Raw genomic sequence first — 25,244 nt, forward strand, 5'->3', positions numbered from 1 at the left:
TTGTGATGATGATGACGATGTTTAGTGAGGTTATGAGAACATTCTTTTCACTAATTCGAAATTTTCTCGGGCTTCCAGCCAGGTCATAAGTTGGTGATCCACCGACGTTTCGAGGATGTTCATCTTTCTCATCTTCAGGGTTAAATGATATCTGGGGATACCCAGCTCCTTATTTAAGGACCTGAAGATGAGGAAGATGAACATCCTCGAAACGTCGGTGGATCACCAACTTATGACCTGGCTGGAAGCCCGAGAAAATTTCGAATTATCACGTCGCCAGGAAAGCATCAGTAGTTAATTCTTTTAACTATTAACTAACTATGTTTTAACTAATTGCAGTACCTGCATGTTCTTGATTTCTACAGTGATATATAAATCCAGGATATTTTCACTATATTCATGCTGATATTGAAAGAAATTAATGTTGTAGGTCTAGTATCTAATACGAAAAGTTAAGAAAAATTGCAGACGCAGAATTGAGCTTCTCAGAATTTGTGAAAACTGGATAGGCCTACTAGAAGATGAAATATAAAAAGAAGAGAAGATTTATGAGCACATTAAAGAATTTATCACAGAATTAAAAAATGCTTGGATAAACTTTTTCTTATAGTCAAAAGAATAGGTAAGACACTTGTACTCAAAAATGCATTTCTTATCAATTGAAAGGAGAAAACTCAAAGGAAGGAATGACTTTAGAAGTCGAAATAGATAATATTCTAACAAGTAGGTTATACCCTGAAATGGAGGAGGAGAAGAAGAAGAAGAAGAAGAAGAGGAAGAAGAAGAGGAGGAAGGCGAAGAAGACGAGAAGATGATGGTGATGGCGATGGTCAGATTTAACTTCTTACAATTATTGATCTTAGTGACAGAAAATTGAACCTCCTTAGTCACGGATTCAGTAATGCTGACTAATAGAGACAACAATGAAGGATAACTGTGTTTGACTAATATAGACAACAATACAGAGATTACTCTGGAAGAGATGACTAGACGAAGAAGCGGTGCGCAACTGTGCTTGAAGTATTCATATTTATTTATTACGTCCAACTGATCACGTGCATGATATGGGACATGTCAAAAGTAACACATAATTACTAAAGTACAACATATTTAAAATACAACATAGTACATTAACAACAATACAACATACAGAATTTAAACATAAACTATAAATAATTTCAACATTAACTAATAACAACCACAAGAACAGATATAACACTTGACAAGACAAATCACATTTCATTTAGCAGTTCGGAGTCAATTTCGACCAACGCGTCCTCCAAGAGAAGATATCCCTTCTCGAAGTCAGGATCTGAAAAAGAGAAAATGAAATTTGTGAAGTAAGGTGTTCTTTTTCTGTTCAGTTATAGCAATTTTCAATAAATTCGTTCATACTGTAAATTAAAATTTTGTAAAGAGCTTTCTTAAATTTTTGATGTGCAGATATTTCTTTAAAATAATTTGGTAGGTTATTTTATATAAGTAGTAGCTTTTTAACTACGTAACTTTGTTTGCATAATGATTAAGGGGGCGGATTTTAGCATATTTGCATGTTTTATTCCTTAGTTGCAAATCATACGCTACTATTATATAAATGCGTTTCAAGTTATTTGCAACTAAATATCAAGATTTTATAGTCCATATTTATGCATATTGAAGGGATTAATACATATTTCAGCTTTTAGCGCATATAAAAGGATATTTGTTGGGTATAAGCATTGCTTAAACCAAGACTAGGTACACGGAAAATCAGCAGAAATATTATAATAAAGAAGAAATTCAGGCATTGAAACACATTTTAGTTACCTGTATTTCATTTATTTCAATCTGACAACATACAGACTCAATGCACTGTTATCTGCGACTCATTTGTGGGCAATTCCGCGTCTGTCGACAAAGCCCTCAGATGTTGAAAGGAGCTTCTCATCATTTAAAAGTATTCTTGTGTGTAGACAATATAAAAAGCTTGTTGCCTAACAATTTAGAAAAATATACAACTCCAGCAGGAATAAATAAAGTTACGTCACAATATTCTTACGCATAACTGGAAATTGCTTAAAATCAAACTTTTTTTTTTCAGTTTGAACAGTGCATATTTTGTTATTTTCAGTGCATAGGGTAAAGGTTGATAAAGTTGTGATACGAGTAATATTGTGATAGTTCTTTTTGAGAATTTATTACAATTTTACTGAGCGAGAGAAGGACCGGTTTTGTGCAACAACTTGTCCATGAACATTCCCTTAATACGTTGACAAAAAACCGATAGATAAATAAATAAATAAATAGATAAATAAATAAATAAATAAATAAATAAATAAATAAATAAATAAATAAATAAATAGTTGGTTGGATGGATGGATGGATGGATGGATGGATGGATGGATGGATGGATGGATAGATAGATAGATAGATAGATAGATAGATAGATAGATAGATAGATAGATAGATAGATAGATAGATAGATAGATAGATAGATAGATAGATAGATAGATAGATAGATAGATAGATAGATAGATAGATAGATAGATAGATAGATAGATAGATAGATAGATAGATAGATAGATAGATAGATAGATAGATAGATAGATAGATAGATAGATAGATAGATAGATAGATAGATAGATAGATAGATAGATAGATAGATAGATAGATAGATAGATAGATAGATAGATAGATAGATAGATAGATAGATAGATAGATAGATAGATAGATAGATAGATAGATAGATAGATAGATAGATAGATAGATAGATAGATAGACAGATAGACAAATAGACAAATAGACAAATAAACAAACAAACAAACCAACAAACAGATAAATAAATAAATAAATAAATAAACAAACAAACAAACCAATAAATAAATAAATAAATAAATAAACAAACAAACAAACCAATAAATAAATAAATAAATAAATAAACAAACAAACAAACCAATAAATAAATAAATAAATAAATAAATAAATAAATAAATAAATAAATAAATAAATAAACAAACAAACCAATAAATAAATAAACAAACAAACAAACAAACCAATAAATAAATAAATAAATAAACAAACAAACACAAACAAACAAACCAATAAATAAATAAATAAACAAAAAACAAACCAATAAATAAATAAATAAATAAACAAACACAAACAAAAAACAAACCAATAAATAAATAAACAAGCAAACACAAACAAACAAACTAACCAATAAATAAATAAATAAATAACTAAATAAATAAATAAATAAATAAATAAATAAATAAATAAATAAATAAATAAAATCAGTATAATTTATTATAATTAACTTATTAAATATAAAAAAGACAAGGGTGTACGGTGTCGTTTACTCTCTTCAATATCTAGGCCTATATTGAAGACATCATCAGAAGGTGGAAAAAATTGGTACATCCAGGGATCAAATGAAACTAGAACATGAGATTAAATGTTTTAATATATATGCTGTCGATGTAGTAATCATTCAAAAGAATGAATATGATCTGCAGAGAACTTTATTTAACCTTAACAACATATTGTATAATTTTAAAATTTGACTGCAAGAAACTAAAATAATGACACTTTGGTGAAAATCATTAATACACTCAAAAATTACATTGGAGGGTCATTAGAACAAGTGAAAAGTTTTAATTATCTAGGTTGCGAAATAAATATAAAAATGTAACGAAAAATGACGTTGACAAAAAAGTACCAAAATTTCAATTGATGTGTGGCATCATTCATCGAACACTGAAAAATAAAACAAGGAAAGCGACTAGAATATAGTTCTATAAAACGATGGCTACATCTGTCCTCTTATATGGTTCAGAAACATGAGTTCATTTGAAGAGTACTCTTAATAAAGTACAAAGTGCTGAAATGACTTTTTTAAAGGAAAACAAAAGAATGCACAAGATTAGATCACATAGAGAATGAAAAGACATACGGAAGGATATACAGATTTATAGGCTTAATTATAAAATAAAGGAATATCTAGAGAACTGGTTTCAGCACATGAACAGAATGCCGGACACAAGAAAGACTTCCCAAAATAGTGTTTCAATCAAAAGCAACAGGGACAAGGGACGTGAGGCTGCCGAAGAGACGTTGAAAGAAGAAACTGTGAAGCCGGAATAGGCGAATGCACCTACCCCGTGAATTAGAGAAGAAGAAGAAGAATATTAAAAAAAATATATGTATAAATGAATTTATCCCCGTACGAGTAACGGTTGTGGTTGAGGATTAAAAATTGCACTGCAGATAGCATAAAGAAGAATAAAAAATATACACTAGGCTAAATAAGAACTTTTCAGATCTGTATTCAGATTTTAGCTGGCCTTTATAGTTTAAGATTTTCGGTACAATTTGTTAATAAAGCTTTGTTATATTGAATAAGACTGTTACGTAGTCCGCTGTGAAGTCATCTACAGATAAGATAATTATGTCGACCCGAATATGATGTGATATTAATAATATTTAATAACATTTAAGACGTACACACATACACATTGCATAACATTATTAAACGGCTATTTGGAAACCGAGTTTCCTCTGTTTATTTTTTGACGTTTGCCCAAATATTTTATTTAACATCTTAATATTTGCAGAAAGTCGTCTTCGGTCATCTGGTAGTTATTGTACACACTTGCCTCTGAACCCAATTATTGCGGGTTCAAATTCTGCAAAAAGAGAGACTTTTTTTAAAGCAGGAAAATACCAGAAGTGCGGATTAAAAAATAAAGTGAACTCTTTATAAATGAAATCGTCACGATAATGGTTTTGGAGGCATGTGATTCATCAATCTCTGTGTAACGATGTCCGCTGATGTACATTTGCAAGGTGTACAAATTGAAACTAAGTGTCAGTCAGTGATTCATCCATTAATTGAGTTTAAGAAAAATCAAACGACCTGAAATTTTCATTTATAAATATGCGTATTCTTTGAATCTGAACTACGCGCTGACCTCCATTGCTGGTTGTGCCCTCCTTGGAAGTTGCGTGGTTACAAGAGCGCTACTGCTACGAATAGCCTAAGCTTACAAGCAAACATTCTGATTGGGGCAGATAAACAGTTATTTTTTTTCTTCCATCATGTTAATAATGTTACAAGAAATGTTTATACAAATTTTGGCCACTCGACCGCAATTACGAGGCCGTTCAGAAAGTGATTTTCGCTGGGACCATTTACAGAAAAAATGAACAATTGCATGGAAAGATTTATTGAAATAGATACAGCAATTGTTGCGCTATTTGTCAACAAATCCCCCAATGGAATTGAGACATTTCTCATACCATGGAATCAATTTTTTTTATAGTTGTGTCGTAGAAGTCAGCCGCCTGGGATTGGAACCAGCGTTTGACAGCCGTCTGCACCTCTCTGTCGATCCCATGATATGACAAATGTCTCAAATTCGGTGAGGAATATGTTGAAAAATAGCTTAACAATTGCTGTGTCTGTTACAATACATTTTTCAAATAAAATTGTGTTTTCTTTCTGTTAACGGCCACTGGCGAACTTATTTTTTACGCCCCTCATAATTGCGGTCGAGTGGCCAAAATTTGTATAAGCACTTGTTTTGGCATTATTAACATGGTGAAAGAAAAAAATATAACTTTTTTTATCTGCCCCTATCAGAATATTTGCTTTTTGGTGGTGGGCGATACGTCAGACTAAATAATATCCCGTACCCCAGTGACAGCAGGGACATTTTACTTTTTCTAACGTTTTAGAACTAATTTTAATGAAGGTAGCGAAATGTTACGTTACACTTTTACAGATTTTCTTTCAGTCTTTTAGTAACAAATCTCAGACTTCCTATTAGAAAGTTCCATGAGCTCCTGTTAAGAGTCGATGGAAGGCGATCGTCTGCTAGCGTTTGCGTCGAGAGAGACAGAGAGATCAAGGCAGCGTACAACATTGCCACATCGTACTTCACGAGCACATGCAGTACAAATAGCACAGGAGAGAATTTAAATCATCAAAAGACAATAATTACTTTAGCTGTTGATTACTCTAAGCATGACACCAAACAAACCCTCTTTCCTTCACTAACAATATTCTTTGCACGGTTCTCAATCCCACACCACATGCTTCTGCAGTCGTTTCTTGCACGTTGACAACGTTGCAGCCAGCATCAAGATGGCCGGCAGCGTTCTGCTCGTCAACGTTTTTAAAATAATTATACACCTTAAACACTATTTTCCGCGTCTGCCTGTGCAATATTTGTCTTTTTACAGTCTCTTCTTCCATTTATTTATCTTGCACACACAGTAAATGTTAGTTTTACTTATTCAATGTATTGAAACACTCACACGTGAACAAACAAACTCGGGAAGTGCTTATTATAGACTAATTCCGATTGATTCTACTGTACAAGCTTATGATGTCACATACCAGAAATACTACGGCGCATATAGCAACTGACCGCCTTCCGAATTGCCGTCTAGTCCAGTATCATTAAACCGAAAACAATTGAAAATAACTACTTATTTAGTTGATCAGCATTGAAAACCAATCACATTAGTTGAAATTTAAATAACCAAACTTCGATGTGGCAGCCCAATCACTAGAACAGAGCTGGGCACCGGGAGCGAATCCAAACTCTAAACGGGGACGCTTAATATTCATCCCTCACGACATCAATGCTGCGCGGTGTTCGACGGGTAAGAAAGGGTTAAAAAGAAGTCATATGGCTCCCCGTGAGAGAGCAGAATTCGCTTTTGGTGCCCAACCCTGCTCTAGAAGGAGCAACATCAAACTTTTTTTTAGTTCTTTAACAACACTGTATCGACTACTAGGTTATCTAGCGGCGATAGAATTCATGATAGCGAGATGATATTCAGCGACACGAGTTCGATAATTCGCCATAGAGTAACCTAACATTCGTCTTGCAGTTAGGGTAATCTCGGAGGAAGCCCAATCAGGTAGTAACCCAAACGGGATTCGAACTCATACTGGAGCACAACCTTGGATCGGCAGGCAAACGCACTACCGCCTGAGCTACGTCGGTAGCAAGCGTGAAACTAAACACCTGTTGTGGATAATAACAAAGTTTCTTTCTTGTCAAATATTACTAAGCGTATTTTTATATTATGTGAATTAACAGTACTCTATCAGATCAAGTACCAATGTGTGAGAAATGTAGTTGTAACATTGTGATAAATAAAATGATGAATTCAAACAATTTCCGACATTCGAATTTTGAATTAAATATTTGCAATAGTATTATGCAATTTAAATTAAGATATCTTCTATGAATGACGTCTATAAATTTGAATTTTGAATTAAATATTTGCAATGGTATTATGTAATTTAAATTAAGATATCTTCTGTAGATTCTTGTGTGACTCACGTCTATAAATTTGAATTAAATATTTTCAATAATATTATGTAATTTAAATTAAGATATTTTCTGTAAATTCTTGTGTGACTCACGTCTATAAATTTGAATTTTGAATTAAATATTTGCAATGGTATTATGTAATTTAAATTAAGATATCTTATGTAGATTCTTGTGTGACTCACGTCTATAAATTTGAGTTTTCAATTAAATATTTTCAATAGTATTATGTAATTTAAATTAAGATATCTTCTGTAGATTCTTATGTGACTCACGTCTATAAATTTGAATTAAATATTTTCAATAGTATTATGTAATTTAAGTTAAGATAATTTATGTAGATTCTTGTGTGACTCACGTCTATAAATTTGAATTTTGAATTAAATATTTGCAGTAGTATTATGTAATTTAAATTAAGATATCTTCTGTAGATTCTTGTGTGACTCACATCTATAAATTTGAATTTTGAATATGTATGTATGTAATATGGATTTATTTACCATATATATAGATATCAGGCGGCCGGGTAGCTCAGTTGGTAGAGCAGCTGGCTACGGACTGGAAGGTCCGGGGTTCGATCCCAGGTGGTGACAGGATTTTTTCTCGTTGCCAAACTTTCAGAACGGCCCCGAGGTTCACTCAGCCTCCTATAAAATTGAGTACCGGGTCTTTCCCGGGGGTAAAAGGCGGTCAGAGCGTAGTGCCGACCACACCACCTCATTCTAGTGCCGAGGTCATGGAAAGCATGGGGCTCTACCTCCATGCCCCCCAAGTGTCTTCATGGCATGTTACGGGGATACCTTTACCTTTTTTTATATATAGATATCCACAAATTAGTCTGATGATGCCCATAATAAGGGCGAAAACGTTCATTAAGATGTATTAGCAAAAATAACTTTGTTGATATTTTGCTATAATAAATAAGTCAAAGACGGAAATACCAAAACTTCACATGTTTGTATTATCAATTTCAGACATATTTTGAAGGAAGACATTGATTCGAGAACTTTCCTAAACGTTTACTAAGAGTAGTACAGTGCTGTAGATTCAAGACTTGAGAATGAAAGCGTTCTAACTGCAGTATCTTCTCCAAAATTATGTTATTACTAATAGCTTATGAGGCGTATGGAATTCCATCTGTACTGCAAGTTTTGTTATTAAATATTGATGCATTCTTGAGTTACGTGCAATTTGCAGTACTGTTAGCAATACTAACATATGGAAAATCGGGATTTCGATAGCCTCTGGTATGAAGGTAATCCCGGTGTAGATAGAACCTTTTTATTCTGAGGCCCCGAATTATCCTGGCTTGAAGCCAGCGACTCGTTGAGCGCAACTGCACCCGATTAAAATTAATTATGTGTCGTGACAACCATTGGCGCCGATAACAACAGTTGCGATAGGGATCGGCTATTAGGTGAAGCGAGTGTGTGGCCATATTCATACTTCATTTAGCAGGCCGAACGAGGCGGGAGATAAGCGCCCCTGAACGAGACGCGGGGAAGTGTCGCTACACATGCCTACATCCTGTGACTCTGGGGAAGGGGCGAGTTTCGCCTCCGTGGCAATTGTAAGAGCAAGCGAATTGTCTTTACTGCGCTCCTGCAGCATTTCTCGGTGATGTTGCAACTTGGAACGTTCGTGATATTGACGTTTCTGCCCTTGAAAGAGTTTTATGGTTATAAAAATATCTACGATATAAAATTTAAATACTTGAAGACAACGAGAACTTTACATACATTTAGAGAAGAGTCGGATGATCCAAAAATATGAAGCCCTTTTGATAAAAAAAATTCAATATCACTGCTTTGTTCCGTAAGACAAAATGTGTGGAACTGTCTCGAAACTTTGAACTTCTCGCTCCATTAAAGTTTCTGTAAATGCATCACTTACAACTACGCGTTGTACCACTATCCAGCTGAATTAAAGTAGACGCTTGTACAGACTCTTATTAAGCGACATTCTACTAACAGATTTAAATTCTAACAGCCCAAAGATTGCAGCGCGTTCATAATGCCTGCGTGCGTTTCATTTGCAACATCCGCAAATACGACCACATTACACCTTCCCTTGAAACGCTCCAATGGGTAAGATTACAGGACCGAAGGTATATCCATTCACTAATTTTCCTATATTGCATCATCGATACTTCTTCGCCTAACTATCTCTCGGTGCGTTTTAATTTCTTATCCTCTTATCACAGCCTGGGTACTCGTTCTAAAAATGACCCTTTATTATCTATGCCTTGCCATAAAACAGCTCACTATTCTTCCTTTTTCACAGTATCAGCAATTCGTTTCTGGAACTCCCTACCCAGCTCCCTCAGGAACTGTCGAACGATATTGCAATTTAAAAGTGAATTGTTTAAACACGTGACTAGTATTCAGGTTTAATTCTCCTTTGTGTGTATATGTGTATATATGTAATTTTCCTCAGTGTTGTATAATTATAATTTACATTTGAATTTGTTATTCTTGTAATTTGTAATATTGGTTCACTTACCGCTTGCATATTCATTGAGTGTAACTTCTAGTCTTATATTATTTTGTAATTATTATGTAGTATGTTCGCATTATTTTACTCGACTTGTGCTTGTATAACTATATAAATTTTCATTAGTGTTCTTTAAATATTACTCTGTAAAATTGTATCAGCTTCTTTTGTTTCTGGCTAAGTGGAAGAGAAGGCCTGATGGCCTTAACTTCGCCAGAACAAATAAATAGATATTTTAGATTTTAGATTATTGTGATGCTTTATTCAGTGATCTCAGGGTGGATTTATCCTATAAACTGCAACGTGTTCATAATGCGTGTGTTCGTTTCATTTGTAATGTCCGCTACTACGATCACATTTCGCCTTCTTTCGATAAATTATTGTGGCTCAGGTTAAATGAGAGGAGAAAGTTACATTCCCTTTCTCTCTTCTACCGAATTTTGCACACCTCTGCTCCCTCTTACTTATTTGTCCGATTCCACAATCTTTCTCGTTATCATAACTTAAATACTCGGTCACAATATGATAACACGCTAGAAATACCACTCCACACATCATCACTTTATTCTTCATCTTTCACCGTTGCTACTTCTCGTCACTGGAATTCTCTGCCGCCTGAAGTCAAGGGATGCCGAACTTTAATTTCTTTTAAATGTAAATTAGAAAAATATCTTATGATGAGTTGCCAGACCTAACGCGTTGCAAATATTTAATGCAATGTATTCCACTGTATTTATTTATATTTTTTGTTTCTTATTTTTATTATGTAATCATGTAAATCGTGTTTATTTACTCGTATCACTTAACACCAATATGTATCCCAATGCGTTGTTTTTATAATTATGCTTTTATTGTGTACATGTTATTCAATTGTCGGTTTCTGGTTTAATTATGTAAATCCTACTTACTGTACTTGTAATCTAATACTAATATATATTCCAATGTATTTATTTTTATTTTTACTGTGTACATTTTTTTATTGAATTATCGGCTTCTGTTTCTGTGTGATTCGTATTTGATTCTAACAACATTAATATGTATTTCACTATGTTTATTTTTATTTTATGAGGTAACTTTTTATGTAACTACCTCGTTTGATCTCATTATGTACCTAAATCGTATCAGTATGTAATTACTTAATTCCGATCCAGTTGTATGTTCAACTATGTAAGCAAGTTTTAATTCTGATTGAGTGTAAGAGAAGGCCTTACGGCTTTAACTCTGCCAAGTTAAATAAAGCCATTATTATTATTATTATTATTATTATTATTATTATTATTATTATTATTATTATTATTATCCTCTTGGATGAAACGGATACTTACGGTTTTACACTTTCCAATGATCTTTAAAACCTATGCGCTTTCGCATTTGCAGATGATCTGGCTCTCGTTGGGAAAGATGAAAAGTCAGCAACAACTCTCATTGATTTGGCTGAAAGTAAATTATATCTTGAAATTATATTAAAAGAAGTGTATAATTCTCGAAAGAGGTAGCCTATTTTAACTAAAGGAGCTCTCATTTCACTTCATGGATTAACTATAGTCTACATAGTATATAAATCTGAAACAATTAGATATCTGGGAGTTGATTTTTGTGACATAATATACTTAGATAAAAGAAAATTATAGCGAATTTAACAGTTGATCTTCAAAATCTTACACAAACTCCATTACTGAAGCCTGATCAAAAATTGAAGATTGTGAATAAATGTATATAGCTTGGGCTCATCTATCCTTTGCAATATGTTCCACTTGATCAGCTCCCTGATAGCTTCCTTAAAGTTCTAGATAAAGTAATTAGAAGTGCTGTCAAAGAAATTATTATCTCTTCTTGATGACACACCTAACGACATGCTATATGCTTCTAAAAAGTACGTAGTCTAGGAATTAATAAGACTGAATGGGAAGCTAATGTTCAGCATTTTAACATCTGTAAACGACTCTTACAAGTCAATGATGATCATCTCTTTCTTGTCACGTCTTGAAGAGGAGACGAAAACTGTTCTCAAACGCCTGAAAATTCCTGAAGCCAGCATAACACCTCGAACTACTGGAAGATATCTACGTGATGAATTGTGAAAGAGATCGTTTGAATCCTGGTGTCACTTACCTCATAAAGGGAAATGCATAGTCATCTACGAAGAATATTAAAAAACCAATTCAATGGGTCAGCATCAAACATAATTTGTCATCTTCGGAATACAATGATGCAATCAAGATGTCCTGCAACCTTACTGCAGTGCGCTCCATTCCTGGCAGAGCTTTCAGCACTACCCGTTGCCGTCAACCTGGCTGCAATGAGGCAGAAGCCCATGGTCATGTTTTGGGTCTATTGTCGGAAAGGAGAGTTATTGCGTAACAACTGGGATCATAGAATCAGTGAAGCTGTCGCCTGTCTTCATCGGAACAATGGTGGGAATTTCATGAAAAAGTTCACTGCATTTTTTGAGATGACTCTCACAGAAGAGCAGATATAATAGCATTAAACAGGCAACAACAAAAGGCTATTATCATAGATCCAACTACACGCATAGAGAGAGATCTCAACCAAGCTCATCAGGTTGATTATGAAAAGAGGATCATTTATGAACCTTATATTTCTTACCTTAGTGCCAATTATAACATCCCTCTCTTCAATTGGTCAGCAGAAACAGGTTTCTTTTTTAGTGCTCGGGGTTCTTTACCCAAATTTAGATATAATTTTTTAAAACAATTATCAATACCATCTTTTGAAATTAAAAAAAAAAAAAAAAAAAAACGTGACCAAAATTCTTCATGATTCCCTGCAGATTATACAATTTCATTTATACCACTCAGAAGGTCTTAATTAAGGATAAGCCATATGCTAATTTTAACTAAATATTTTATGTATAATTTTAATTTTGAGGTTATCTTTAAGATTGTTTTTATATTTGATATGAACAGTGCTTAATTATTGAAATTTATTTTTATAACAATATTAATCTTTAATTCATTATATTTGCCATTAATTTCCGGATCCTCTTGGTCAACTTTAATTAAAGCCGGACGATTTATTATTCTTCAAATCGCTCTCTCTCTCTCTCTCTCTCTCTCTCTCTCTCTCTCTCTATACTGACATACTGACAACCACTGTTAACACAAATGACCACTATCTTATACTAAGAGATACTGTAATGCATCTTGCGTATTCAACGAAGTTTTAACGCATCAAATTACTGCTGCCAACTTTTGACCAAATATCGTATCTTAACGAAAATGACGAGCGGAAAACTTTGGAGATCTGGCGAACTTAGAGAGGTACCTACTTTAATTGAAGGGTTCAGAACCATAGTGGGCCAAGCGCCATTTACTAAAACCATAGAAAACAAGGGTTAAAATTGTTATTACCATAATTCAATGAAAACATATAGCAAGTAATATAAAGTATACACATTACAACTAAATGATATATCAATCTTCTTTAAACTAACACTTGCTTCTTCCGTTTTTAATAAATGTCGCTTGGCCCACTATGGCTCTGAACCCTTCAGTTGTCGTTATGCGCGATTTAAAATTTAACATGTTATCATAATATGGCAGGTCTAAATTTTTAATTATTACCGACTCCAGACATAAACATAATTAATAAACTAGTAGTTCTTTCACTTCTTTTCCGTGAATAACTCACAACTTCAGTCTTTTTCACCATCATAGTCTTCAAGGATTGAACTATTTGTCCTATTTCTTTCGCAATATTACTAGAATTCCGCACCAACTAAATTTCCGAAAATAGCGGAACTCTTTGGTAATGAGGTTATCATGGCGTAAGGTTATCACACGGGACAACAGAGGACACTTTCTTGCCGGAAATCTAACCCGAACCCGCTAAATTTGTTTTGTATTATTACACAAATATTTGAGTACAAAGGGCGACGTAAGTTTGACATAATAATACTTCGTTCTTGAAAACATGTAAGAAAAGACTCATTTCAGAATTCAAAATATAATGTCAACGTTATCCAGAATGTTTGTCCCGAAAGAAAGAGTGGTGGAGAGATGGTGGATGGGAGAGAGAGAAATTTACTCTAGGAAAATATTTGGAAATCTGACAATTGGAGATAAATTTGAAAGTTAAAGTACGAACCATATTTAAAACTGCGTGTACTCGTAATTAACTATTTTATACCATTTATCAAGATGCTGTTAGTTTTAATTTACCTCATTATTTTTGTTGCAGGTACGTACTTTGCACCATTCGCACTTCGCATGGACTTCTATTCTTGGCGTTATATACGGTATGTTGTTATTTTATCAGCTAACAAATGCCTATGAGACAAATTTCAAATATTTATTCAGAAGTGTATGTCGTAATGTTTGGAACCAAAGTAGCATTCTAGAATGATTCTTGTCACATTCCCGACGGAAATAATTCTGTACACTCAGTACAAACAACTGTACTGTTATCAGTTAGCGCCACAGGCACATTTGTTTGTTGATGTATGTAGTAGTACTATTGTTTAAACATAGACTTTAAGAAAACATGATCATTTAATTACTATGCAGTTGGAATTGAAAAGTTTTGTGAGTGTAAAACGAAAACTGAAACTTTTCTTCTTCTTCTTCTTCTTCTTCTAAAATTCTCCTTGGCTTCGAAGACGTTAAGTCCATTGAAACCATGTCCATATGTCTTATGTCCTCTAATATTTTTGTCCACTTTCATTTATGTCCACATTTTATGTGCGTCCATTTTTTTGGGTCCATGACTGTTATGTCCACTTTTAGTCAAGTCTACTTTCATTTATGTCCACTTTTATTTCAGTCAATTCCTTTTGTACCACTGGAAGATGTCCAGGCTGTTTTTGATAGCCTTATAGATAATATTGAGCCTGATATAATGGATTTAGCATTGTACTTGGAAAGAACTTACATCCGAGGAACACCTGCTCGAGGAAGAAGAAGAGCAATGCCACCTAGATTCGCACCTGAAATATGGAACACTTATAATCAGGTTCTGGCAGGACAACATCGAACAACTAACGTAGTCGAGGGCTGGCACAATCGCTTTCAGAAACACATCATCACACATAACGCGTCGGTGGAAATTCATGGAATTTATCAAGAAAAACCAAAGGAATAATAATAATCCAATTTCTTGGCGGGGATTTGAATGTGCGACACCCTATTAAATGATCGTGCCTACAAAATTTAAGTCGAGTAGAAGAGATTATTCGGAATTACAACCACTACAACGAAGAAGGACACATCAGAACTTACCTCAAAGCTATTAGTTAGGGGAGAGTCGGGTAGTATCGGACATCGGGTAATATCGGACAGTGAGTTTCTTTCATCTATCACACGATGATAGTACCTGACTGACATGGTTACGTTTCTGTGATGTCGCATAGAGAAATGTAACCATGTCATTCAGGTACTACCATATGGTGGTAGATGAAAGAAACGCACTGTCCGATACTACCCAATGTCCGATACTACCCGACTCTCCCCTATCATCTGAAGCTGTATGAAGATGAACAGGCAGAAGACATTGAGCATGGAATTGAAGTAAATTTGTAGATAGACATAATGTATTGTACAATCATGTACTGGACGTAAAAATGTGGACATAAAATTTGTGCAATTGGGCTAAAATAAAGTGGACATATACTTCATTGGACATATATTTATGGACACAGTATAATGGACTTTTATGTAATGGACGTAATAAAATGGACATTAAAATTGTGGACATTATAAAAAGGACCTAACGTCTGTGTTTCCCTCCTTGCGACGATCCTTAGCCCTTTGCACCTCTTTTGTACGGGCAACTCAGTTTCCTATGTTCTCTGTGTTCTAAAACATTTTCCTCGCTGGTCTGTCGTCTTCCATACAGTCTACACTCTACATGGTTCTGCCGTCTTTGTCCGTATTCCTATACCCTATCAACTATACTATTAACTTTATATTTTGTCTTATTATTTCATTTGCTATTCTATCTTTCTCATGAATCTCATTTCTGACGCCTGTAGTCTAGTTTCACCCCTACTTTTCATTGCCCAAGTTTTGATACCGTACAAACATCAAGAATAGCCTAATGATTGTTTATATAATTTCATCATTGTCTCTTTCCACGTTTTATTTTTAAGGATTCTTCTTTTTAAAGTTCTACTAGAATATTAGGTTTATTTATTTCTAATTCTATATCTTTTCCTCCTGAATAAGAGATTTAGCAAAATAAGTTAAATCTAATTTGGCAGGTGTTCTGGCCACACCGTTGTCGAGCTGGTATGGCTATCAAATACCAATAAATTCCTTAGCTTGCAATTCAAGTGCTACCTTGATGTGCGAAAGCGAACTTCAAGAAGGTTATTCTTTGATATATTTTAAACAAAAATGTTTAATAAAATGTTGTTCATTTTTTTCTTCGTTTTCGAGATAAAAATTGTTTTATATGAAACATTCCATAACGTGTTTTAGGAAAGTCATTGATTTAATTCCCAATATGCTCAGTCAAATTAAGAGAACAGTATGATAATAAATGATTGAAAGAATTTTAGTTTTTTCCCTTTAAATGTACAGAAATTTGACCTGACAAATGTAACTTTATTTTCTGAATAGGAATTTTGTTGTCTCCATCGCCGATGTTGAAGTATTGTTATTTTCGAGTAAGAGAACTCTTTGGTCTTGTGATTAGCATAACACAAAGCTGCCGTTTAATACATCACAAGAAAATCATGAAACGAAAGATATACTCAGCTCATATGGCAAGTAATTCTTTGGCTAGTGATCTGTTTTAAGGTAACCAGAAAGTCTAAATTTACTACAAAATACAGTAGCCCACATTTAGCTCTGTAACTGACCAACTTTTAAAACTATCCATTTGAAATTTTTAAGACAGATTAAGGAAACTCTGAGAAATTAACTTGCAAATTGTAATTTTCTAGTAAACATAAACATTTTAATAAAATCTTATTGATAAAAGAAAATCTTTCGAAAAAAATAACTGAAAACACTGAGATATAAGTGACAATTTTTCCTGGTAAACTAATGGAAGGATTTGAGTGATTTTTTTTTTGCACAGCCTACAGACTTAATTGCATTTTGCTGACTAGAATGATTTTTCTAGGTTAGTCTGGGGGATGAGATATGATTTTTTTATATTTGAAAAATTTATGTAGATAATGTAATTTTTCATATTCCTTAAAAAAATAAAAAGTAAAAGGAAGGAGTTATTAAATGAAAATTAAGTTACTGAGTTAACAAGTAAATTCAATTTTGGCAGGTATGCATTTTCAAGACTCACCGATAATAACATTTTCGACTTGGTTAGAAACTACTTAGCTATCTTTTTTATTTCGAAATTTAATAGTTTTGAAGGAATGTCAAAAGAATGCTATGAAATTAAATTAAGAAATGTAGACTTGCCAACCAGAGAGAGCTTATACGAACTGTATAAGTATTTCTGTACCGAAAGAGGAATGGAAGATACTAGAATAATGGCAGATTTATATAATACTAGCTGCACATTGCAGACTTAAACGTGAAGTACAACTTAGACAAGTGAACATATTGTAATAATATACTAAAGTGGTTTAAGTCTTACGCTAAAACTGGACGCAAATGCAAGATAAAACATCTTATATTAAATATTTAATTTTAGAAATTGTATTAATAATTGTATATCTATGTGTCAAATTATAAAGTGTGTATATCGATCGTCTAGTTCAAAAGTGCGACAACTCAAAAAAATAAGTTTTGAGATATCTTCAGTTGAAAGTTTCAAATAAATCACTTAGAAAGGAACAGAGTTCTGGTTCATAACCACGACAATTAGAAATGAGTCAGTATTCGGGATGAATTTATCACAATCTTCCAGTTCAATATTAATACATTTCGAAATGTACTAATAATGAATTAGTAAAGTCCATAGTTATAATTATTTCTAAAGCAGTTTATTTAGTTTTTTTTTTTTTTTTTGGTTGTAAATATGACTTATCTCAATACTGAATCGGAAAGAGCTCCGAAAGGGGCTTTCAGTAGTATAAATAAATAAAAAAATGGCAAATTTTGAGTTGTCGCACTTTTGAACTGGACGATCGATATGTAAGTTTTTAAAATGATTACAGGTATGTACTTTTTTCTGTGAACTATAAATAATAAATATCATAATATCATAATATTCCTTAAAAAAAACTTAGAGAGTTATTTAGGGACGTTGAGATAGTGATGTTGCGCGAAAAAAGGAGCAGTGTTAGAATGAAAATAGCAAAACAAAACCAAGGAAGTAAGGGAAAATCAGTCTCACAGCCATTTTATTACCCACAAATCTCACAGGAAGTGCCAGGATTGAACACAGAGTCCTTTGGATGAGGTGCCGTCAGTTAACTGAGCTACTTTACATGAAAGGACGTTAAATTTCATTTGTGTGTTTAAAATACGGTAAAGCACTGCGATTGTGTCCCTGTTCGAAGTAATTAGTTGCCGTTCTTCCGGTAGCCAGCGACAGAGATGCGTCCGTTCAGGAAGGCAATGTAACTAACGATTTTGTTTGTGACGGACATAATACCGTATTAGAGTGACTTTGATTGACTGCTATTATGAGTTGTATTGTCTACTTGGTAATTACACCTTCTGTGATGTTTAGTCTACTTGTTATAATGCAATTAAACAGTTAGTTTTATAGATAGTCTAATAATACTAATAACATAGTATTAGATTTCAAATCATTTGTACATAAAAATAAAAGGAAATGTATATTAATTAATTTTACAGCAATTTTATTGGTTTTAGCCTATGCCGATGACATACTACTAATAAGCAGAAGAAAGGAAGGGGTACAAATTTTAACGAAAAAAAAAATAATAGAAGAAGCCAAATAAATCCGGGAAAAGCCAAATAATAATACTTTATTGCCAGAACAAAGATACATATTAATTTTTTAAATATAAGAACTCTCTAGCACCCCCAGAAAGAGTAAATTACATACTCGTGCTTAGGGAGCGTTCCACATAAGTTAATGTTATTGAATAACAGAGTAAAAAGTAATAAAAGAAAAAAGAAGAAGAAAAAAACATCACAATAATTCAACTTTAAATTTTCTCTGTTAACAGCAATTTTTAATATATTTTTTGAAATAAGGAGCATTAGCAAATTGTATGTTTGGGAAATTATCTATTATCATGTTATAAAGCCTTGGACCGAAGTTGCTACTGTGATTAGCCTATATGCTATAGTGAGGATCACGTAACTTCAGTTCCCAAACAGCAAATATTTCCGCCTTGTCAGTGTTGCCAACTGTTACCAGATATCACCACATGTAGTAAAATCACGATCCTATGTACTGAATGACTTCTTTACTCACCGTACTTTACCTTAATGTTGGAAGGTTATTCTAAATAGTTTCAATAATAATGAGAAATGTATTGCTATGTTCTATTCTTTTATTCCTTTACATTATTATTAGTATTAGCATTAATAGGTTACTAGACGCAAATATACAACAAAGTATAGTATATAATATTCAAGAATCAAATCTGTTCCAAGACCAATTAAATTACTGTCACTTCACTTCAAAGATTCCAGCGTACATATACTGTACTTCCTAAAGGTAGATAAATTAATAACCAATTGACTTTTGGTTGGAATTCGAATGAACTTCTGATTATCTTTTGAAATTAGTAAGGAAATGGATAATACAACTAGGCTAAAACTGAAATAATAATAAATCAACTTACAAAAATAATTTTGGTCCTTAAAAGCCATAAGTAATTTCACTTCTAGATACCTTTTTAAAGATTTCATTTGTTTGTAAATTGCTTAATAATGTTACACTTACACTTATTATTTCTGCAACTCCACGTCTGTCATTGAAAAAATGTATGATACATAACTGTGAAGTCTCTTTTTGGCTCTTGTGTCCTAAATTTAAATAAGAAAAAACAAATGATTCAAGAAATGTGAGCTGGTGAAAATTAAATACTCAATTAATAAAATAATTACTACCAAAAGAGTATTTTATTAATTCTATACAAAAGATGGATTACACAGAACAGATGGCCAGAAATCATAGATTTATACACAACATACAGCATGAAACGATCATCAAAAAATGCTTTTTGTACACAATAACATCTTTCAAACGAAGTGAAATAGCCAATAAGTTCAATAAATATTATGCTAATAAGTAATAACTATAATTAATAATTATCTACAAGCTGTAAAAGGGAATAAAATAGTATATTGTTGAAATTAGGGGGTATGGTTTATTACGTGTATTTATAATTTTAATTACTTTTTCTACATTTAATTATATTTTAATTTCTATTAGATTAGTTGGTGGTGTGGGTGTTAGTTTTATCTGTGTACGTCAGACTATTAAGGAAAAACTGAAAGAAATATTAAATCTACAATCTAATTTATATAACAATATTTAATCAAGAACTGAATATTACTATTCATTTAATAACATAAGACCCAAAACATCTCCAAGTCCAGACAATACACATGCTGATTTTCTTAAATATGTTGGCAAACAAGCAAACTCACTACTTTTATCTTGTAATCTCAACTAAAATACAATATCTGTCTGGAGAAAATCTATCATAACATCAATTTTGAAAAGCAATTATTCAACTAATATCTTTTCGAGTTATCGACAGATACCACTTACCAGTATGATAGCCAAAATTATGGAAGAGATGATTTCATAGATTGAACTGGTTCCTGGAATCTAGTAACTAACTTTCATCTTATTGAGTTGACTTTAGAGAATTATATTCAACAAATGGACAGATTTTAAATTTTAGTCAAGATATTAAAGATATTTTAAACAGAAAACAAAACACCTTAGCAATTTTAATTTATTTTCAAGGATCATATGGCTCTGTAAATATAAATCACTTAAGAAATTGCAAACTTAGGGTGTCCATGATAAAGTGTTACATTGGGTCAGTGACTTGATTATTTGATTCATTGTCACAAATATGTAAATAGAGACAGATTCATCTGGGCTTCCCACATTGTTGTTTTCAGGAATACATTTTCCAATATTAATGTCGATGGTCTAACTAAAGAAATAGGTCTTATGATAATCTCATCATTTGCAGATAATATGGTTGTCTAGAACAAAAAATCACAGTCCACAAATATTAATAAACTGAGCCAAAATCCCAACAGACTTTTTGACTCTACTTGGAGAACTCAAACTTGCTCAATCAAGGGAAACTTTACTAATAAAACACAATCCCAAGTTATTTGAAAATGAATAGTATATAAGTTAACTTTAACAGATGATGTTAAGAAATGTGATACTTCTCCAGACATTTTAAAAATCATTAGAAACGATAAATGATCTGGTCAGTGAGTGACTACATACAGTACTTTTTATAGATGGATCCTGTTTACCAAGCCATAGATGTAGTGGTGTTGTAGTAAAATACCAGTATATTCCCTTTTACAGGGAATTATATTCAAACACTTGTTTGCCTCATTTTAACCGTGACAATGCTTTTTAGTTTTTTAAACTTTCTAGTTATTGTATTGTGTTTGTGTTTAGTGAAAGATTTTAGATAAGGGTGCAAATAGCCATAGTAGCTGACGCGCCCTTTTTAAACGCCACTAACTAACTAACTAACTAACTAACTAACTAACTAACTAACTTCAAACACTGACTAATTTTGATAGTGAAAATTTAGATACACTTTTAAGCTTACAAAATCTCCAGTATCAACTTCATAAATCTGAGAAGGCTGTCATACTATCAGACTCAAAATCAGATATTCTAGATATTCTTGCTGCAGTATTGGACGTAACAGCATGAAATCTCAATATTTTACAGTGTTTTAATATTTTAAGCAAAATGGTCGAATTACATCGACGACTGGTACTTCTGTGGATCCATGAACTTTATGGAGTGGGAGGTAATGAGGTAGTTGAAAGGTAGCAAAATTACTGTAAGGTTATCTATACCTGCATCTTACCACACTGTTAAAAGAATAACAAGATCAGAACATGACAATGTGGTAACAAAAATCGGAATGATTCTAAAGCAAATGAAAAAATTGCAATAGGCCATCCGGCATCCGCTCCACGATGGAGGAAAATCCTCAGAAGAAACCAACTAATCAGACCAAATGGGGGATCCAAACTACCCTCGAGTGCAGCTCTGAATTTGCAGGCCAACGAGTCTACCGACTAAGCTACATTGGTGGCTCCACTAAAAATATGAAGTACATGGCACTCAGATTATTAAATTGACAAACCTAAACAATTATTCATCAGTTAAGCTATAAAATATAATACATAGCAAGCAAGTTAATTCAATTTAAAAGTATAAACAATTCAATCAGTTGAAATATACAGAAATTGATAATAAATATCATGCAAATTACTTCACATTACAAGCATAAACAATTCATCACTTGTGGTATACAGCCTACTATTTAATTTATAGCACATACAATTCATCAGTTAAGCTATAGGCCTACAGTCTACTATTGAATTTACAGCATATATAATTCATCAATTAAGCGAAACAAAAATATAGTACAATACATAGTAAAAATAATACACCTAATTTAATAACTGAACTTCTATGAAAATCTACAGTGGCAGTACTCATATTATCACAGGCCATGATTGTCTCAAATATTTACAAAGAACTGATATTTCAGAATCTCCCCATGCCATTTCTGAAATCTCAATGAAGATATGGATCATTGTCTTGACTGTTTAACTTTACACAGCTTTGAATCATCTGGTTAAATATTGGAGTGCAAGATAACAAATGACATCAACTGCTGAACACTTGGTATCAATCAACCAACAACTTCATTAGATTAAAGGGGGAAAAAAAAAACTGAAAGAATTAATTGTATATAGACACAACACATAAGACAAGGCCGCTTCAGAACAGTAATTGGCAAGGCTCTATTGTTTTAGGATTCTTATGTAGATTCAATTTCACCTGAAAGAAAAAAGTAGCATCTATAAGTATGCCTAATTATGAGAAATAAGAGAAACGGTTGCAATAGTAGTAGTAGTAGTAGTAGTAGTAGTAGTAGTAGTAGTAGTAGTAGTAGTAGTAGTAGTAGTAGTAGTAATGATAATAATAATAATAATAATAATAATAATAATAATAATAATAATAATAATAACTGCAAAGTATGGAAATTAATATTGAAATATAATATCAAAAGGTGATTTCACACCATCAACTCTTATCATTTAGTACAACAAATCTATTATATTCAGTTGCAATCACCAGTAGCTGTTCTTTCCTCCATTTTGTTGTTGGCTGATTTTTCACAAGTCTGCTATGATATGCAGTACTATCCATGAAAATAACGCATTGCCCTAATGTTCTCAGGTCAACAACTGTGTTTGCACCCACTTCTCAACTACAGGGCTATTCATAGCACTATGGTAGTCCTGACTTTTCTTTCAATTGCATGAAAAAATTAAATCAGCACCTGCAATAAAAATTATACCTGGGCATATAATTACGTCACATGAATTCACAGCATTTAAATAAAGAAAATAAAACATAACATAACATGACATGAGATCCTCTTTGGTGAAAGGCTTTCCCACGTTTTTATTTAGTCACCAATTTTTATATTTTTGTACCCTGATTTAAAAAATTACTCTTGCCAAATTTATGTAAAATATAAATCAATATAACTTACCGAGTATAAATCCACCTTTTGTTCCGGCATCTAATCTTCCACCCTCATTTGTTGGTCTATGAATAACACCATTCATGTCACTGAAAACTTCACCTGGTTTATTTCATGAATAAGTGGGTGATCCTACTTAAAAAAACAGAGAGAGACAAGCAATTCACATTGACACTCTAAGAGACACAAAAATTTTAAAGACAGGAAAACCGTTCAAGAATTTTATAACTAACCTCTAGTTATAATATGAAACTATTAATTGCAAAACATGTTGTTCCCACTTGAATTCATTACTAGTAGCCTATATTAATTGCAATTTCATATTCCACATAAGTGTTAACCTATTTGTTAGTAAAAAATTCAATCACTCAATGTCTCACAATACATTGAAATTTACCATTCATAAAAATCCAAGTCTCATCCAAGAATACTACGGGTTTAGGGTTCTCACGCTCCACATTTCTTATATATTCTCTTAAAAACGAATAACATCACTTTCTCGTACATGTGTATAAGGATCCCCTTTGCTCCATAGAAATTTCATCTCTTTCAAAATTTTTTTTCACCGATGATAAGGATACTCTAAATAAATATGTTTCATAATCGTCATTCATATGTTCCAGAACTTTTGCTGCTGTTAGTACTTCCCCTGTAACAGTAAATGAAAATTATGCCATATTTTATACATATGACTAATATCAGAATTACATTGCATAAATCAACACAATAATTCCTGTAACTTCTCTACCTTTATGTAACTTGTCATAAATAAATCTCGCAATTACATCTTTCGTAAAATCATCAGCATCAGTCACTGGATGTTTACGTAGTCTATGTTTTCCTGGTGTCACAAGTGGGGTCCCCTTCTGTGAATTTCTCACATTCGTGGCTGTAGTAAAGCCAAGCTGTAATAACAAACAATAACATAACACTTCTAAAAATTGTTATATCATAAAATTCATGCATGATACCAACATTTGCAGCTATATGAATAGAAAATGATCAATATGTTAGGTTGGGTCTACGATAGGTTTAAGTAGGCTAATATTTAGGTAATTCTCCAGAAAAGCTACATCAAAGAAGGCATAATTTTATTTTGTTTAATTGATTTCTGTGATATTTACATAGTGATGAACACGTGGTTTTAGTGCACAGCCACAAATACTTTCAGCACAAAAATCCTTTGACACTTACCTGTATATTCTAGTGCATTGTTGTAGTCCCTCCCTCAAACTTGTTACTAATTACCAATATAACATGCGAGAGGTCCATGACGAAGAGAAATGGTTAGTTTCCCAGTAGTGCGTCCTCGTCCTCTCGAGTGTTATATCTTAACAAGTACTTTGGGTGGGGTAGCTTTTCTGAAGAAACACCATATTTAATATTACTTAGACCAGTCATGAATAAATTATTCAGCCAGAGTCAACGTTCCTATGCTTTATAGAGTATGTTATATAGTTATTATATAAAACTGAATTATTGTTAAGCACCATAACAGGCCAACATTCATGTAATATTTGCTGCAATATCAAGTTAATAATTACAATATGACTTGTATTTTCTTCGGCCGATGTGGCATGTAAATTGTGATCTGAACGGTTAATTTAATACTAAAAGAGAAAACTGGAAATTTACTTTCGTGCTGTTTGATTATTTGTTCGTCTAATTTGTAAATGTATTTAAGCTATCACCTACTGCAGTATTACAGTATCTTAAATGTATTTAGTTTGGCAATATGAAAATCACTGACTTGATTAAACATCTAGGCCTAACTTAAAAATTTGTTTTGT

At 32.7% G+C, this 25,244-nt stretch overlaps 1 protein-coding gene and 1 long non-coding RNA gene across 2 annotated transcripts in view; one reads left to right on the forward strand and one right to left on the reverse strand.

The window, feature by feature from the left end:
- LOC138710867 (uncharacterized) overlaps nt 1-25,244 on the forward strand; it is a 2,470,114-nt gene that overhangs the window by 469,911 nt on the left and 1,974,959 nt on the right. The window lies entirely within an intron of this gene.
- Nucleotides 21,566-24,099, reverse strand: LOC138710864 (uncharacterized). The gene is made up of 4 exons (XR_011335316.1): nt 23,852-24,099; nt 23,464-23,589; nt 23,040-23,247; nt 21,566-22,742 (listed from the first exon to the last, which is right to left on the reverse strand). It is a non-coding gene; the product is annotated as an uncharacterized lncRNA (long non-coding RNA).

Source organism: Periplaneta americana, chromosome 12 (assembly GCF_040183065.1).
Source record: "Periplaneta americana isolate PAMFEO1 chromosome 12, P.americana_PAMFEO1_priV1, whole genome shotgun sequence".
Classification (NCBI taxonomy): domain Eukaryota; kingdom Metazoa; phylum Arthropoda; class Insecta; order Blattodea; family Blattidae; genus Periplaneta; species Periplaneta americana.